This window comes from Neofelis nebulosa, chromosome 13, assembly GCF_028018385.1.
Source record: "Neofelis nebulosa isolate mNeoNeb1 chromosome 13, mNeoNeb1.pri, whole genome shotgun sequence".
Taxonomy (NCBI): domain Eukaryota; kingdom Metazoa; phylum Chordata; class Mammalia; order Carnivora; family Felidae; genus Neofelis; species Neofelis nebulosa.
In genome coordinates this window covers 10,171,013-10,190,001 of record NC_080794.1, presented here as the reverse complement: position 1 = coordinate 10,190,001, position 18,989 = coordinate 10,171,013, and the positions used below count along the sequence as shown (strand labels likewise).

At 41.2% G+C, this 18,989-nt stretch overlaps 1 protein-coding gene across 5 annotated transcripts in view; it reads right to left on the bottom strand.

Moving 5' to 3' along the window:
- Window positions 1-18,989, bottom strand: part of CHRM3 (cholinergic receptor muscarinic 3) — a 522,291-nt gene that overhangs the window by 257,390 nt on the left and 245,912 nt on the right. The window contains exon 1 of one of the 5 annotated variants that reach the window (XM_058698298.1): window positions 15,449-15,973. The exons of the other annotated variants lie outside the window; for them this stretch is intronic. The gene's annotated coding sequence lies outside the window, so the exon portion shown is untranslated. Of the gene's footprint in view, window positions 1-15,448; window positions 15,974-18,989 lie in introns of those variants that run through there. 5 annotated transcript variants of the gene reach the window in all.

The window sequence follows — 18,989 nt, the reverse complement described above, 5'->3', positions numbered from 1 at the left end:
GAGGGAAGACAACATCTGGGCTCCCTGTTTGGAAAAGATTTCTGGAAAGTGGACAGAGGAAGTGGGCAGAGCACAGCTGCCTCACTGAATTGAGAAAGTGACGACCCGAGTTTGAGGAGTCCGGTAAGGCGACGAGTGAGATGCTCAACACCATTAGTAATCAGGACACGCAAAATAAAACCTCCATGAGAAGCCACCAAGCCCCCACAAGAATGGCTCACATTAAAACGACTGACTATATTCGTGCTGGCCAGACAGGACAGGAAGCCACTCTTGTCTCCATACACTGCTGATGGGAATGTAAGGTGATGTGACCACTTTGGAAAACGGGTTTGCAGTTTACTGTATAGTTAAACATGTTTAGTACAAGGCTGTGCAATTAAACTCCTAGTTAGTTTCCCAAGAGAGATAAAAACATATATCAATACAGAGACTTTTACACCCATGTTCAGAGTAACTACATTCACAATTATACCAAACTGAGAAAGCAGATGTCCATCAGAGGACACAGAGGAGCAAATCTAGATACTTTCATACAATGGAAGAAAAAATGTAATGAAAGGGAATGAACTGCTCATATTCACAATACTATGCAGAAACTTCAAAAATATTACGCTGAGCAATAGAAGCCAGGCACAAAAATATATATCGTAGGACTCCATTTAAAAAAAATTTTTAATGCTTATTAATCTTTGAGAGACAGAGAGAGACAGTACATGAGTGGGGAAGGGGCAGAGAGAGAGAGGGAGACCCAGAATCCGAAGCAGGCTCCAGGCTCTGAGCTGTCAGCACAGAGCCCAATGTGGGGCTCGAACTCACGAACCGTGAGATCGTGACCTGAGCTACAGTCAGATGCTCAACCAACTGAGCCATCCAGGCACCCCTCATAGGATTCCATTGTTAGAAAACTCTAGAAAAAGGAAATCTAGAAAGCAGAAAGCACAGCAGTGATCACCTGGGGCTTAAGGTGGGCTGAGGGCGTGTGTCAAGAGACAAAGAAGGGGCATAAAAGGAACAAGGTGCGGTGATGGAAGTGCACTGTTAAGATTTGATTTACTGGTAATAACATGGTTAGATGAATGTGTTTCACCTCATCCAAATATACATTTAAATGGGTGCTTAGTATTGTATATACATTATACCTGACTATAGTTCATTAAACAGAACCTTAACTGGCTTCTTAATTCTTATATAATATCAGAGATGATCTCTTAAAGATTAAATATTTTTTTAAAATTAATTTTTAATATTAAAATATCAATTTAGAGACACTTGGAAATATGCATATCTCGCATTTCTTTTAACGTAATCCAGTGCTGGGAGCTACGGTGGCTTAGTCAGTTGAGTGTCTCACTCTTGATTTTGGCTCAGGTCATGATCCCAGGATCATGGGATCGAGCCCTGCGTCAGACTCTGTGCTGAGCATGGAGCTTGCTTAAGATTCTCTCTCTCTCCCTTTGCCCCTCGCCCCCCGTCACTCTCTAAATAAATAAGTAAATAAATAAATCCAGTGTTTATGGGAAAAGAGGGCCATCTACAAGAAACAAGCTGGCCATGTGCTGCTAATTACTGAATTAGGCGGTGAGTACAGGGGGTTGGTTATGTTCTGCCTGGTTTTGAGTAAGCCTGTAGTTTTTTTTTTTAATTTAAAATGTTTTAAACATCTAGAGGACTGCATTTCTTTAAAAGAGTATCATCGATATAGCAGGTGGCATTAGATGTATGTTTTAATGCCCTCCTCTCCAAATTCTTCTTTTTGGATTATGTGGTGAAGTCTTTCTGGGTCTTTCTCACATCCTCTTTACTGTCCTTTCCTTATCTCCTTTCATAGCTTAGTCGACCACAGCTCTCAGATGAGAATCAACGTGTGTCACATGTACACGTGAGATTCGGAATAATTTGAGGAGAAATTGGTTAAGTCAGAGTCTGGTTCTTTGTATTAAACAGTAATGAATTTCAGTAAAGCTTGGCCTGCAGAAGAGAGGTCCTTTTAGGAATAAACTAAGCAAGGTGCAGAGAAACGCCCACTTTGTTAAATGAAGGGGAATAATGAGTCTGCTTTCACCAGTTGATCGAAACAAACAGAACCAAGACACCAATTTAACACAACGAACATCAAGAAAGAGCCGGTGCAAAGAATTTTTGTTAAAGGGAATGGAAATTGGCCTTCACTGTTTTCATCTTACTTTTCCCTTTTAAGGCGTTAGAATGCTTGCTAACTTTGGGGAAAGCTGGCTGCAGGCTCACAGTCACATGAGTGGGGTTTGGGTCCGGAAGTGCTGAGCCCCTTCTTGACTAACAGGAGCGTGAACAGGCTCCATGCTGACAGAGCCTCCTGAATTTTCCAGGGAGATTGAAGCTCAGGATGAGGTCAGTCAGAATAGAAATTGATGAACGATGTAGAAGGTGGTGTTCAGCTATGTAGGCAGGGATGCCCTTTAGAGAAATTAATGTCCCTTTCAGTTTCTCAGTGTTGTATAAAATGGAATATGGCACTTCCTGCTTGATCTGATTATCTCTAGAACTACCCGTTCTTTCTGTGAATAAGACCCCAAACTGTTTTACTAATGAGCAAGAATGGACACAAAAAACATGTACTAATTACCAGCAAAGAACATAAGCTTCTGCAATCACACTCTGATGTGATAAATTAGAATTCTGTTTTCCAGAAGCCAACACATTATGGATGAACTGGGAATTGTTCTTATTGTTGAACTAGAACAATCAAGCACCAGGATATTTAAGAGTGCAAGTTGCATAGAAGTAATGCATAATCCCACTATTTTGGAGCTTTAATTTTCCTGTGGACACAATTTTTTTAAAAAATTGACTTTATCTGCTTGAAAAATGTTTCATCTTAGTAATAGGAGCTTAAAGGAGTCCAATAGAAAGAGTGTGACTATATAGAACAAAGGTCAGAAAAGTTTTAGAATAGAGACATTGCATGTGTTTCTTTTTCAAGATGTTCTAGATTTAATTATTCCAAAAAAAACTCAAATAGAGAGTATGATACACTAGGGATCTAGTGTCTCTGTGGGATATAAAGGAGTGTAAGTCATCATCCTTGCCTTTGGGAAGGTTACACGATGTTTTCAGCAAAAAGATAATCATGTTGGGAAAATAACAGAAAGTTACATATATGCATACAATGTGTATATGGTGTGTATCTATTTATCTATCTATCTACCTATCCATCCATCCATCCATCCATCCATCCATCCATCCATCTTCTAATGTGGTGCTCAGCGTTATTGGCAGTGAGTCTTACGGCGCCATGGGAAAGGCGTAGATTCATAAAGAATAAACTAAAAAGGAAGAAAATGCTAGATCTTAAATTCTCAATGTAATTCATAAAATAAGAGGAGGAAAGTGGTTCAGGGATTGGGGGGTGGACAATAATAAAAAAGGCTCAGAATCAAGAATCAAGATGATATACTGTAAGACCAAGGGGAGGATAACACTGAACTGATTTACAGGCATCTAGGCTGGAACCAGACTGAGAAAGTCTTGAATGCTAGTCATTAGGAATTTGTGCTTTATCCTGAGAGCAAAGCAGAGTCACTGAATGTTTTGAGTAGAAGGTTCATGTGATAGAGATGGTCTTTCTGGGAAAAAAGATCTGTAAGCAATGCTTAGTAGATACAAAGAACAAGGGACTAAGGAAGCAGAGGCCAAATTAAATTTGGAAAGTGTATCCTTGAGTGATGAATGAATAACATTTCTAAGTAGCGGTAAACTTCCAATAAAATTAGGTGCTTCAAGTCTGCACATATTGTTGAATTTCAGAGCAATTCAACACAAAACACTAACTGCATATTGTGGGAGGAAGACAACAGGGTTTGTGACAGAATTACAAAGCTACCTGAACACAGAGAAGGATGAGTTCTGTTCTCATCAGGCATGAAAAGGCAATGGCAGATCTGTGTTGGATCCTGCAAGGTGGGGAAGAGTTTTGGCAGGAAGACATGGGAGACATGGGATTCAGGTACAGAGGAACACAGGAAAATGTCCACAGGCTGCAGCACGGAACATGACAGGTAGCCTTCCTGGTGCATCTATACTTCTGGAAGGTGGCACATGCAAAAGGAAAGAATGAAGCGATGCTTCTTTGAGAAAATTATTTTTCCCTTTTGGGCCTCAGTCTCCTCATGGAGCTCTACGTTTTTATGGCTTGAATTCACACCGAAGACATGTCAAAAAGTTGAACGGTAATCAATCTGTTACAGAGAGGTGAAACAGAGTCATGATGGGAGTCAGTCACACTGGGGATCATGAGAAAGAATGAGGCCTTGGTAGAATCTGGAGAATGATGCAAAGGGTCTAGGCACACAGTGACTGATGCAGGTGCTGAGGCTGGGGTGGAAAATGAAGGACTGAATATGCCAAAAGGCCTCATGAAGGACACAGCTGACTAGGCTTTGGTAGTGCAAGCACCTGACCAGACATTTTGATCGCTGAGGCTTCCTTTTCAATGACCCCCATCTCAATTCAGCATACTGGTTGCTGTGTGACTGAGATGCTAATAAAACCACCAGATAAGGAGCCAGGCCTCTCCCACGCATGAAGTTCCCCTTCCAGAAAGCCCCGGGGAACCTAGGTAACTGACCACTTGGGTGACCCCACTCTTCCCTTCCTACATTCTAATTCCCACTCTTATATTTTCAAGTTATCAATACTGAACCCCCTAAACCATGGGCCCCCCACCCTTGGACTCCAAAAAAGGCCAAGCCTCAGGCCATGCTCCTTCCATCTCTCTCTACCTGTGACCTCAATGTATGGCCCTTAGGTGTGCCTTCCACCTTCCAGAACCTGTGAGGAATAAGTCTTCTTCCTCAAACTTCCCTCACCTTGTTGCTGAGATGTGTTTAGAAATGAGAAGAACCACAAGGCCAGTGCAACCCCAACACAGGTTCCGACTGGGGAAATGTCAAGGGGGGCTCGATAAGCCCCTGGCTCAATGGCTACAGGTAGGAGGGGCCCAGGTGAGTCCCTCAGGCAGAGATCAACACAGCAACTTCTCAACTAACTGGATATAAAAGAAAAAGGAGATTATTCACATATTTTGATAAGGCCAAGTTACTAGGAGAATAGCAATTTCTTTGAGATAAAAAGGAGAAGGAAATGTGTGTGTGTGTGTGTGTGTGTGTGTGTGTGTAAATTTCAAGAAAAATGGTAAATAGTTCTGTGTTTCAGAAGTGCTGATTTTTACTCATTCAGCCATTGAAACAATTAATAGCACAAGAATTAAGCCTTGGAGAGATAGTTTAAAGATTAAAATATGAAGATGACCTACCTGCCCAACAGCCATGAGAGTTATGTTAACAGAGCACGTAGAATAGGAAGAAAAGCATGTAAGACAGGAGAGGCAGACTCAGTCTTAGGGGATAACTATTTTAGGAGGGCAGGAGGTGGAAAAGAAGACTCCAGCCAAAATCCAGGAACCAACCGGAGAAAGTGGAAAAATACAAGGATTCACAGATCTGACTGACGGCAATGTCAAACAAATAGGTAACTATGGCCTCAACTTCTGAAAAGTTTTCAGGTAGAAAAGCTGGAGAAAAATAGGTTTAAAAAGAGAAGGGTTCACTGAAAACCTTTAAGACCAATGTTTCTAGATAATGAAGGAGGAGAAGTCAAATGGCAGTGAGCTAAAGAAGAGAGGGGAACGGCAAGGGCAGGTGACACCGTGGAGTCTGGAGGAAACGCATGCTCGCTGGAGACAGCACGGGGCACGCACTAGGGCACTCACGCCTTTTTGAACAAGCGAGAAAAGACAGGGAGGTGAGGTCAACACGCATTTTAAATCTTTTAAGAACAAATTCTTAATGCTTAAGATAGGAGGATTAGAACTCAGTAATTGGCTAAAAGGTCAGATGTTGAGGACCAGAGAGACAGGACGGAGAGTCTACGTTGGAAATCGGTTAGTTGGAAGGGACACTTCTCCAGAGACAGAGGGAGACATGAGACAGGAGCGGAATAAGGGACCAACGTGTTGAAGATGCCTGGAGGGCAGATGTGGGAGCTCTGGGTTTCTCAGTCAGGCAGGTGATGAGGTATCCCATTCCAAGAGAACTCAGGTTGGAAGGGCAATGTACAGGACTGGGGGCAAAGAGTGAAGGAGAACTGGAAAAGCCACTGTGAAGAGTAGACTCGGCCATTATGGACAGTGGGCAGACCCACATTTATAATGGGACTTGTCTACAAGGCTTGTGGGAGTTTCCAGTGTTCTCAAGCCACCGAAACATGAGAAAAGCTTCAAGGAGGGTAAAAGGGGAAGCCCCTGAGTGGTGGGTGGGGAGGGGGGCTGGGCAGAGGAAGGAAAGAGGCTGGAGGCTGGAGTGTGAGAGAAGGGCAATGAAGGGGCTGGACGAGGCACCTGTGTAGTCTGAAAGGGACTCTCAGAGCAGTCTCCACGGACTCTGAGGAAGGAAAGGACCTGCAATCTTCTTGTGAGGAGAGATTCTGAAGATAAGGGGTGCAGGAGAACAAAATAAACTTTTAAACTGTACTGGTCCCTCTGCCCAAGGGGCAAGGGCAATGTCTTCTCCATTTCACAGAATAAAACGTAAGCATGTGTGGAAAGTATCTGGATATATGTAGGATGCCCAATTTGTTCTAAGGAAGCAAGAACCAGGGTGCTTGTGACTTTCACTGTAGAGCCCAAAGAACAGGGCCATACATGCAAGAATTTAAAAAATGCTTTTGATAGTGTTCAATCAGGAATAAATCAAACATGGATCAGAAGCTACTTTGCCTCCCAGACTATGTGCACGGGCTAACAGAGCTGGGTAAGTAGGATGACTTCCCTGAAGATAGTGCTTTATGCTCAGAAAGAACTCTGTAAATATTTACAGACAAAGAGGGTTCTTGGACAAGTGACTGGTGGTCTATTGCTTTCTGATGTCATGACAATATTTTTTGAATGAAGACTGCATTAGGATTTTGGTAGCTTTCAATTCCTCATGGGAGCCAGAAGGGACACCCAGAGGGTAAAGCCAACCATCACATTCGTAAAACTTGGGTTCACGACTAAGAAAAAAAATCAGCGAATTTTAAAAAGGGTTACATATATTTTAAAAGCTTTTTGATATTTAAGTAGTTTTCACTTACCACCCAAGATTGCATGCCACTGGTTTCCTAACCTGATGAAATCATCAGAATCCCTTTTCAAGAAGACATTGCTTGCTTGCTTGTTTGCTTCCTTCCTTCCTTCCTTCGTCCCTCCCTCCCTCTCTTTCTTTCCTTTTTTCTTTCTTTTTCAAAGTTTATTTATTTATTTTGAGAGAGAGAGGGAGAGAGCCTGAACTGGGGAGGGGCAGAGCAACAGGGAGAGAGAGAATCCCAAGCAGGCTCTGCACTATCAGTGCAAATCATGAGATCATGACCAGAGCTGAAATCAAGAGTCAGATGCTTAACCAATTGAGCCACCCTGGCACTCTGAAGAAGAAACTCCTTGAAAAGGAAAGATTTCTAGGTACCACGCTCAGAGACTCTAATTAAAGGGGTGCGGGGCAGGCCACAGGAATATGTATTTTTCAAAAAAGTCTCCAAAGGAATCCTGAAAGAGTTTTCTACTGGTAAGGACTGACTATAATTAATCAGCCGCAAAAAAAAAATATATTTTGACTGGCATTGTACACATTTTTTTAATGTTTATTTATTATTTTGAGAGAGAAAGAGAGAGCACAAATGGGGGAGAGGCACAGAGAATTCAAAGCAGGCTCCGGGCTCTGAGCTGTCAGCACAGAGCCCGACGCAGAGCTCGAACCCACAAACTAAGGTCATGACCTGAGCGGAAGTAAGACGCTCAACTGACTGAGCCACCTAGGCACTCCGGAATTGTACAAAATGTAAGAGTAAATTGACATTGCTCAACTACCATCCCAGATGGATTAGCTTCTTGTTTCATTTGGAGATCCAGTATGTATGGTTCTGGTTTTAGTTATTCCTCCTTAAAAATATAAATAGGTTTAAAGATAATTAGGCAGTAAACAAGAAGTAAATTTACTGTATGTTCTTCCTTTCTCTTATGATTCCACTCCATTGACTATTATGACATTGATATGTGATGAGATCACCTCCAGCATATTTGCCTCAAGGAGGCATTCATGTTTCCTCTTCCTGGGGATGTACAGCAAAGAAAATAAATGTGAGCGTGTCGAAAGTGAATTATACGGAGTCCGGGAGTTTGGCACATTGTTGACAAAATTCGGTATGTCCATTCTTTTGATATCCTTGTAAGTGTGTTAAGATGAAAGTCACAGGTCTCATGGTGATCTGTATTGAAAGAGGGGAGGGTGCCTGGGTGGCTCAGTCAGTTTAGTGTCTGATTTTGGCTCAGGTCATGATCTCGCAGTTCGTGAGTTTGAGTCCCTCATCGGGCTCTGTGCTGACAGCTCAGAGCCTGGAGCCTGCTTCGGAGTCTGTGTCTCCCTTTCCCCGCTCACACTCTGTCTCTCTCTCTCAAAAATAAAGATTGAATTTTTTTTTTTTAAAAAGAAAGAAGGGGGAAGACAAAGGAAGAGCAAAAGAGGTGAGATTGAAAGCCCTGATGAAGCAAAAGGGGCAGAAACTCCTCCTCAGCTCCAACTTGATAGATGTCTCAGCACCATGACAGCCTAGCTACTGAATCAAGACCTTCTATTCCCCAAACACATGAATCTACGTGAGATATTTAACAAAAGAAGAAAAAGGAGGGAGGGAGTGGGAAGAGAAGGGGGAGGGGAAAATGGAGGGGAGGGGGGAGGGGGAGGGAGAGGGGGAGGTCCTTGCCTGGAATGTAGCAAAACTTCAATAGATATTCTTGAAAAGACTGAAGGATTCCAATTTTTCATAGGCTTCATTTTTTAGAAAAACCCAGATGTGAGCCTCCGAGAATCTATATAGTTTGGTAAGCATAGAGAGGAGGCAGAGTACAACAGTCTGAGGATAAAGTATAATATGAGGCTGGAAAGTAGACAAGTAAAATTAGCATTTGGAGGATAGTGATAAATTCCATTAAGGCAGAGAATTAGGAGTCAGGATTGAGAAACTTGCACTGGACTGCCTTTTAGAGATGCTGATGACCTTTGCAAATGATATATATTTGAACTTCGTCTTTCAAGGGGCTGGAAAGGAAGACTTCAGTTACCTTAGCAGAAAGAACAAAGTCCTGACGCCCTCAAGCACCTACTACATGTGCTGATTTAACTTCTCTGCATCTTGGGATAATACCCGCTATGTACTATCCCTGGGAGAATGGAGACGGTACATTCAAATAATTTTCTGTGTTGTGTGGCTCAGGTGAGGGACTCTGGCTTAGAAAGTCTACCCGTTGTCCCATATTGCAGCCATTTGCCCTGTATGACTGCTTTAAATTTAAACTAAATGCGAAGACGTTCCTCAAAAAACTAAAAATAGAACTACCCTACGACCCAGTAACTGCATTACTAGGTATTTATCCAAGGGATACAGGTGTGCTGTTTCGAAGGGACACATGCACCCCAATGTTTATAGCAGCACTATCAACAATAGCCAAAGTATGGAAAGAGCCCAAGCCCAAGTGTCCATCGATGGATGAATGGATAAAGAAGATTTATATATATATATATATATATATATATATATATATATATACACACACACACACACACACACACATACACACAATGGAGTATTACTCGGCAATCAAAAAGAATGAAATCTTGCCATTTGCAACTACATGGATGGAACTGGAGCGTATAATGCTAAGTGAAATTAGTCAGTCAGAGAAAGACATATGACTTCACTCTTATGAGACTTTAAGAGACAAACCGATGAACATAAGGGAAGTGAAGCAAAAATAATATAAAAACCGTGAGAGGGATAAAACTAAGAGACTCATAGATATGGAGAACAAACAGAGGGTTACTGGAGGGGGTGTGGGGGAGGGATGGGCTAAATGGGTAAGGGGCACTAAGGAATCTACTCCTGAAATCATTGTTGCACTAGATGCTAACTAATTTAGATGTAAATTAAAAAAATTAAATTAAAAAAAAACCACAAAAAATAAAAAAAAATAAAGAGGAAAGAAAATGAAAAAATAAAAAAATATATATTTGATATAAATGCACTATACCTTTTTTTAATGGAAATGCCACATTTTTAAAGTTTGACTATACCATTTTAACCGCAATTTGGAAAAGACATTTCAATAAAAAAAGTGAAAAAAAAATAAAATAAAATGTGTAATTAAAAATAAATAAATAAATAATTAATTAAATGCCAAGAAATCACAGTTCATTTCTTCAAGTTACAGCAGTCACATCTCAACTGTTCAAGAACCACAAGTGCTGAGTGGCTTGGACAGAACAGGTACAGAACATTTCCGTTACTTCAGGAAGTACCTCGAGTGAAAGAAGGTCAGGAGGCCAGAGAGGCCTGTCCTGTGAGAGGACAGAAATGATATGGTAGCTGGAAGTGAGGGACAGAGCTAAGTGAAGTGAAGTTTCTACTGAAACAGAGAGACTAGTAGACCTTTAAGGAGAGGGAAAGGCTCCAGACAAGAGAAAGACAGGGCGGTTACTACAAATCTTGGGAACAACTGAGGCACAAGATCCCAGGAGGGGCAGGAGAAGGTAAGAGCAGAGCGGGTATATACTTAGAGGTGAAGGAGAGAAGCGCCTTCGCCCCAGAGACATAAGGAGCAGACAGCAGGTACAAAAACAGTGAGCTTGAAATAAAAGACACAGAACTCACATCTGTTTAAAATTTTTTTTAAATTTTTATTTATTTTTTGAGAGAGGGAGAAGCAGAGTGCAAGCAGGGGAGGGGAAGAGTGGGAGAGGGAGACACAGAACCCAAGGCATGCTCCAGGCTCTGAGCTGTCAGCACAGAGCCCTATGTGGGACTCTGAACCCACAAACTGTGAGATCATGACCTGAGCCAAGGTCGAACGCTTAACCAACTGAACCACCCAGGCGCCCCAGAACTCACACCTGTTAACCTTGAACAAACCACCATGGAGGATGAAAGATTTAGACTTTGCTAGTGTTTACACAAAGAGAGCATGGAATAAATGCACCTGCTGAAAAGCAAAACTGTAGTATTATTTTGAAGAAGCTACGAGGACACACAGATATGCTGTACAATTTGGCAAATTTTAGGTGCTAAATATTTGCTAGTTTGTCAGTCCATTAATTAACCAATCAATTATCATTGCTTACTGGTTCCTAACATACCAGCTGTTTTGGGAAAACGTACAACGAAATTGAAAAGTCTGGACTTACAGAAGAAGCTTAGAGAACAACATAAAGATACTAAATTTTAGAGTACAGTTTGAAAATGTTACCTCAAATTGGGCACAACAACACCCTGGCACTCGGGTGCACCTCGTGGTTCCTGTCTTTTGTAGACAGTATGAATCCATCTTGATATTCTTTCTGGTTGAGCCCAAGGAAGCCTTGGGATGCCTTTCAACACAATACCCATTATTTCTTAAAAAAACATTTTTTGAATGTTTATGTATTTATTGAGAGAGAGAGAGAGAGAGGGAGACAGAGGATCACAAGCACTGTCAGCGCAGAGCCTGATGCAGGGCTCAATCTCATGAACCTGTGAGATCATGACCTGAGCTGAAACCAAGAGTTGGATGCTTAACCAACTGAGCTCCCACCAGGGGCCCCATAATACCCATTATGGAGCCTGCCACTTAGTATGAGAACTAAAGATTATTTGTAAATCTAGCACAAATAATATTAAAATTGTGTAGTGAGTCACACAAAGGAAGCCCTTGGTGAAGCAACAGCTTCTTTTTCCAATAATAAACTCATCTCATTATTAAAAATCCAAAAGTTAATCACTCACCTGCAATAAAAAAGTAGATATGGACAGTTGGTCTCACTCTATTAGACATTTAATCCCTAATCAGGGACTTTTCCTCATTTGAGAGAACCACACACAGAGCATACTAAGAACTGCAAATTAATATTAACAAAGGGGCACATACTAGACCCCTTAAGAATAACCCCAATGAAGTACACTGCATTGTTCTCAGTTTTTCGGTACTTATGCAATAACACAGCTGTCAGAGTAATAAGATAAATCTTGTAATTTCTCTCCAAGGACCGTAGAGGGAAGAACATAGACATATTAGCTCTATAAAGGACAAAGGCACCAAGGGCAGTGGAGACAGATGTTATTCTTAATGGGATTTTGCCTTATTTGAAAAATTTTTTAATGTTTTTATTTATTTTTGAGACAGAGACAGAGCACGAGCAGGGGAGGGGCAGAGAGAGAGGGAGACACAGAATTGGAAGCAGGCTCCAGGCTCTGAGTTGTCAGCACAGAGCTCGATGTAGGGCTCGAACTCACGGAGTGTGAGATCATGACCTGAGCCGAAGTCAGACGCCCAACCGACTGAGGCACCCAGGCGCCCCGCTTTTGCCTTATTTTAAAAAGCAACCTACCGATGTGAGGGCCAATGACTTGCCTGTCCATACTTCAAATCACAGAATCTAGCTAGAGTTAAAATGGCTTTATCATGAGATTTAGTACCTAAAATATATTTCGGACAGCAGGGGGAAAATGACTGAGGATAAAAAGGCAGTGAAAGAAGAGGATTCTCAAATGCCTGTCTGGTACCAACCTTGATGAATCGTTCATATAAGCTGCTGACTTTTCTGTGCTGAATCAGCAGAGTCCTTAACTGCTGAGGCCACCTTGTCAGCCAGTCACCTGAGTCCTGAAATTCTAGGTTCTTCAAGGGGAAAATTTTGGCAGGATGTGTGGTTGTACCTTGGTATCTCTCAATTTACCTGGAACGTTCCAAATTGAGTGCAGTAAATATTACAGAGTATTGTTCCATTTTCTTCAATATTCTTGTGCAGAGCTGGGTAATTTTATAGTCACAATGACACAGAGAGAAAATGAGACATTGTAGGCACTCCATCTCCATGTTTCACTGTAAAATGGCTGTCTCCAAAATAACTTTATTTCACACTAATGTCATTAAATAGAATTTCAATGGATTTGAAATGGTGTATATACGTGTTAATATAGCCCTCATAAAAGTTTGTAAAAATATACCTATTGGCCCTTCTCCTGAAGGGCCCTTTTTGTTCTTAGACCAAGTCCTTTATATTAGTATAGTATTAAAATATCCTTTCCTTTTCTTAAAACTTAACAGCACAAGATTAGTTGCTTTTAAAACATTATTCCGTTTTCAAAACCAAAAATTCATAAGAATCGTTACTATAGAATAAAATAATGTGCACAATCACCAAAACGTACCAAAGGATGTGTCTTTTAGAAATAAAACATCAAGGGGCGCTTGAGTGGCTCAGTCAGTTAAGCATCCAACTCTTGATTTCGGCTCAAGTCATGATCCCAAGGTCATGGGATCGAGCTCCACATCGGTCTCCACACTGAGCATGGAGCCTGCTTAAGATTGTCTGTCTCCCTCTTCCTCTACCCTTCCCCTCCCTCACCGAAGCACACTCTCTGTCTCTCAAAAAAAAAAAAACATCAAAATTATAAAAATAAAGTATGATGGTTATGCTTAGGAAAAAGCTTTTTAAATAATAGATTTTTTCCCCCATCATTGGATGAATGATAAAGAAAAGATGATAGGTATATGTATACATATATATGATGAAATATTACTCAGCCATAAAAAAGAACAAAATCTTTCTGTTTGTGATAATACAGATGGACCTTGAGGGTACTGTGCTAAGTGAAATAAGATGGGGAAAGACAAATACCATATGATCTCGATTATATGTGGAATCTAAAAAACAGAAAGATGTTACAAAAAAAAAACCACAAACAAAACCAAGCTCAGAAGTACAGAGAACCGACTGGTAGTTGCCAGAGGTGGGGGTACAGGGTGGGTGAAATGGGTGATGGTGGTCAAAAGGCACCAACTTCCAGTTGTAAAATAAGTAAGTACTGGGATGTAATGTACAGAATGGTGACTATATTTAATAATACCATACTGCATATATGAACGTAGCTGAGAGTAAATCTTAAAAGTTCTTATGACAAGAAAACAAAAATTCTGTAAGTAGGTATGGTGATGGACACTAACTAGACTTAATACGGTGATCATTTCACAGTATATACAAATGCTGCATCTTTATGTTACACGCCAGGAACTAACATCACTCATATGTCAGTTATCTCTCGTAGCTCTAAGAAATGGTTTTCTCATTACAAAGATTTGAAAAGAAAAAATGAAAACATTTTACAAATCACTTACAATCACAAATCAATATTTTTACGTGGCAGTACTTTTTCTTTGCATTTTCTTAATATTGACTTTTACCAAACAAACAAACAAACAAACAAACAAACAAACAAAAAGAGATCGCATTAAGTTAAATGTTTCATTTCAAACTATTTGGTAAGCCGTTAGAAAGACTGCCCCTATAGAGAAGACATCGAGATGACACTAAGATCTAAGATCGAGCCTGAAGGGGCAGGTTAACAAACGTCAAGGAAATGACAAGTCAGGTGGGCACCCAGCTCTGAGAGTAAGTGGACGACAGTGGCTAATCGGTTTCAAGAATTTACACCAAGAAAGAAAGCTGGTCTGCCACCATGTGTATGAGGACATCCGAATTATGTTTAATTTTGGGTATCTGGAAATACCTGGAAACCAAGGCACTCAAAAAGCCTTTGTTACAAAGACAGGGATATAGATGAAGAGTATGATTATCCCCCATTCAACAGATGGAAAAACCCCGGCTCAGCCAACAGTCCAGGAGGGCAAAGAATGGATGCAAGTTTTTTGATGCAGTCTTGAGATCTATTGTTAGATCTTGCAAATTTTGGTGAGAAACGAGAAACAGTTTGACTTTACTTTGCTTGGCCTTTTGGCCTGCAAAAATACTAAGTCAGGTTGACATTTCGGCTACAGATTTTGCAGCTGTGTAATCACTGGGGTCTGGGAGACCTTACTATAATAGAACTTATAATTAGCAAACTACCATAAGTCTCAGAGTATGACACATCAAAAGAGCTCTTCCTTTTTCTCTTTTCCTTACACAGGGACATAAAAATAGAACAAGAAACTAGTATATTTGCACTTCTACTCACACTGACTTTAAAACATATTGAAACATGGAAGTTGGCAAGAGCATTGCTCACTATGAAGTGAGTGATTTCTATTTTCCTCTAACACTGATGCTTCTTGCTGACGAGGAAGAGTCATGTTACAAAGGCATTTGTTCGAAACTGTCCTTTCCTTTTCATTCCCAGCATTACAAATCCAGCTCAGGGCCTGATTACTTTTCCTGAGCCACTCCAATACGGATTTAGTCTCTCTACTTATTCCTGGGTTAAGCCACATCACACATGGATGCCAAATAAATGTTCTGACACACATCCCTGATCATGTCAGCTCCCAAATCAAGAACAATCTATGACCAGCCGTCACGCAGAAATTAGGAATCGAACAGTCAGGGTCCTTCAGAATCTGATCCCCACCTACCTTCACAACTGATTCTTCCTCTCCAACCCTGTGCAATCTGGAGCCTCCAAATTAGAATCTTCACTCTTCCATCATGAGGATCAAGCTTTTCTGGCTTGTTCTTCTCATGCTATTTCCTCCAATAAGACTGCAACTCCCTCTCAACATTCTCTCCATCCCCCAAGGCCAACCATAAAAATCTTCTCTCTCAGAAGCTCTGCTGAGACCCAACCAGATGCAATCATTCCTTCCTCTGATCCTCTTTAGAAACTTTTCCTCTATGCCTACTTCCTTAATTTTGTCTCGCTCTTTTGCTGCTGCTACATAGGTAAAGAGCAAAATACTTAAGTATCCCTTGAAAGTCTACGTTATTTTTTCAAGAACAAACTTCAGAGGCCTCTGTCTCTGAAGACGGAACTAACTCCCTCTCCTCCCCATCTGCCAGTAGAATCCACCTGCTCTCCTCTTATCAAAAGGGAACGCCCTATCATTTATTCCACCCTGCATTACTCTAAAGTGATGTAATTCACCACCTTCAGTTATTTAGCCTCTCATGGTAAGATGATTCTTTCTTTCTTTCTTTCTTTCTTTCTTTCTTTCTTTCTTTCTTTCTTTCTTTCTTTCTTTCTTTCTTTCTTTCTTTCTTTCTTTCTTTCTTTCTCTTTCTTTCTTTCTTTCTTTCTTTCTTTCTTTCTTTTCTTTCTTTCTTCTTTCTTTCTTCTTTCTCTCTTCCTTCCTTCCTTCCTTCCTTCTCTCTCTCTTCTTTCTCTCTTTCTTCCTTTCTTTCTTTCTTTCTTTCTTTCTTTCTTTCTTTCTTTCTTTCTTTCTTTCTTTATTTCTTTCTTCCTTCCTTCCTTCCTTCCTTCCTTCCTTCCTTCCTTTCTTTCTTTCTTTCTTTCTTTCTTTCTTTCTTTCTTTCTTTCTCTCTTCCTTCCTTTCTTTCTTTCTTTTCAGTAGGCTCCATGGCCAGCATGGAGCCCAACGCAGGGCTTGAACTTATGACACGGAGATCAAGACCTGAGCTGAGATCAAGAGTCACATGCTTAACTGACTGAGCCACCCGGGCACCCGAGAGGATTCTTTCTAATTGTGAAATCCATCATGCTACCTTCTCCAGACTCGCTCTTTGAACAATGAAAAGAATCTACTGTCTTATGGACCCCTTCACTTTTTTTTTTCCCCACAACTGTGATACAGGCTAATGTGGCCATCCCATGCTACTGGGGAGGACACTGAGGCTCAAAGAGGTTAAGTGACTTGTCCATAGGAATGTAAATAGAAAAAAAAAACCTTGTGGTGGCAGAAGGAAACTCTGAGAAACTATCAGATCTGCTTGCAAGTTCCTGCTGAGTCTGGGATTGGGAAAGGAGAGAGTAAGGTCATAGTGAGAACCCTTCCTCACTATTTCCTTTTCTTCCTGCTCTGCATTAGAGAAATAATAAACATAGCTAAGGTTTATTGATTGCTTACTGAAAGGCAGGTACTACACAAATTCTTTACGTGTACCTATCTGATTTACAGCAAGATAAGGGTATTTATGACTTACCTATAAGTGCAGAGGGCAGATGATAAAACAGTATTATATAACTGGCCTGCCCGAGGAGGAATCAGGATTTGAACTCAGATCGCCTTGCATTAAAGCCCACGTTTCTAATCCCTAGAACAATACGTCTCAAATTTTAATTTAAGATTGAAGCCCACACACCTTGAGAACTTGTTAACGGCAGATTCCAATTCAGTAAAGAGTTGCTATGGGGTCTGAGATTCAGCATCTGCAGTAAGTTCCTGGGTGATGCTGATGTTTGTCCATGGATCACACTTTAAGTACCTGTTGCCTTTTTTTTTTTCAATTTTTTTCTAATGTTTATTTATTTTTATTTTTTTAACGTTTATTTATTTTTGAGACAGAGAGAGACAGAGCATGAACGGGGGAGGGTCAGAGAGAGAGGGAGACACAGAATCTGAAACAGGCTCCAGGCTCTGAGCTGTCAGCACAGAGCCCGACGCGGGGCTCGAACTCACGAACCATGAGATCATGACCTGAGCCGAAGTCGGACGCTTACCCGACTGAGCCACCCAGGCGCCCCTCTAATGTTTATTTTTGAGAGAGAGAGAGAGAGAGAGAGAGAGAGAGAGAGGCAGAGTGCGAATGGGGGAGGGGCAGAAGAAGGGAGACACAAAATCTGAAGCAGGCTCCAGCCTCTCAACTGCCAGCACAGAGCCTGATGCAGGGATGGAACTCACGAGCCATGAGATCATGACCTGAGTCGAAGTCGGACACTTTAACCGACTGAGCCACCCGGGTACCAGTTTCTTCATACTCCCAAAGTACCAGTTTATTCATACTCCCCTCAGAAAGTACTAAGCTAGTCACTCAGGTCACTGACGTTCTCATTCTGGAGACTAGCCTGGGGAAGGGGAAGAAGGAAGGACATAGAATCCCCAACTCTGTCTTAGCCAGGACTACTATTCAAGCTTCTCTGAACACCCCCTCCCTGTTCCCATGCTGTGCTGCATCACCTCCAGCTTTAAATCTTGCCTTCCTTGGGGAGCCTGGGTGGCTCAGGTGGTTGTGCATCCGACTTCTGCTCAGGTCATGGTTCACGAGTTTGAGCCCCACGTCAGGATCTCTGCTGTCAGCACAGAGCCCACTTTGCATCCTCTGTCCCCCACCTCTCTGCCTCTCCTCTGCTAGCAGTCTCTGTCTCTCAAAAAATAAGTTAAAAAAATTTAAAATCTTGCCTTCCTTCTTCTCTCATAGGAATGTTTTGATTTTGCAATAAATACAACATTATTTCAGGTAATACTTTAATGGTATGATTTTGTACCATAAACCTTTTTCCAACAGTCTGGAACACAATCCTACCTACGCTTACATGATATGTACTTCAGAATGCCTTGCCCTTTTTCTTGGATTTGATACATCAACTCATACAAAATTCCTTCATTATAGTGCTTTCTAGCATTAAGCACAATTTTGTGTTACATTCGTTTGTAAGAATCGAAATAGAATGCATTGGCTATTTTTTCCTAAGATGGAGACCCTCCGATGTAAGCTACGTAGGTTGCAAACAGGGGTTTTATCTGTTCATTTATTCATCCACCACCATCTGGTAGCTCATGTCCCAGGCACTGTTCTAGATTTGCCCTTGGACACTGGTGGTTCCATCTGGAAATCAAGACACATAATATGCACATTTTAAACACCCTGTTTTTATATTATATCCATGATGCTACAGAACAGTATATTTTAGGGGCGCCTGGGTCTGTTGGGCATCCGACTCTTGATCTTAGCTCAGGTCATGATCTCACGATTCATGGGTTTGAGCCCCAAGTTGGGCTCTGCACTGACAGCTCAGAGCCGGCTTGGGATTCTCTTTCTCTGTCTCTCTGTCCCTCCCTGGCTCATGCTCTTTTTCTCTCAAAATAAATAAACATTAAAAAAAAAACCCAGAGTATTTTAATTAGTTAGTTTACTTAGTTTTGAGTGTTTTGCATGATGCTCTGATATAACGTGGTAATTAATGTCCTTTCCCAGTACAAAATCTCATTCAATTATAGA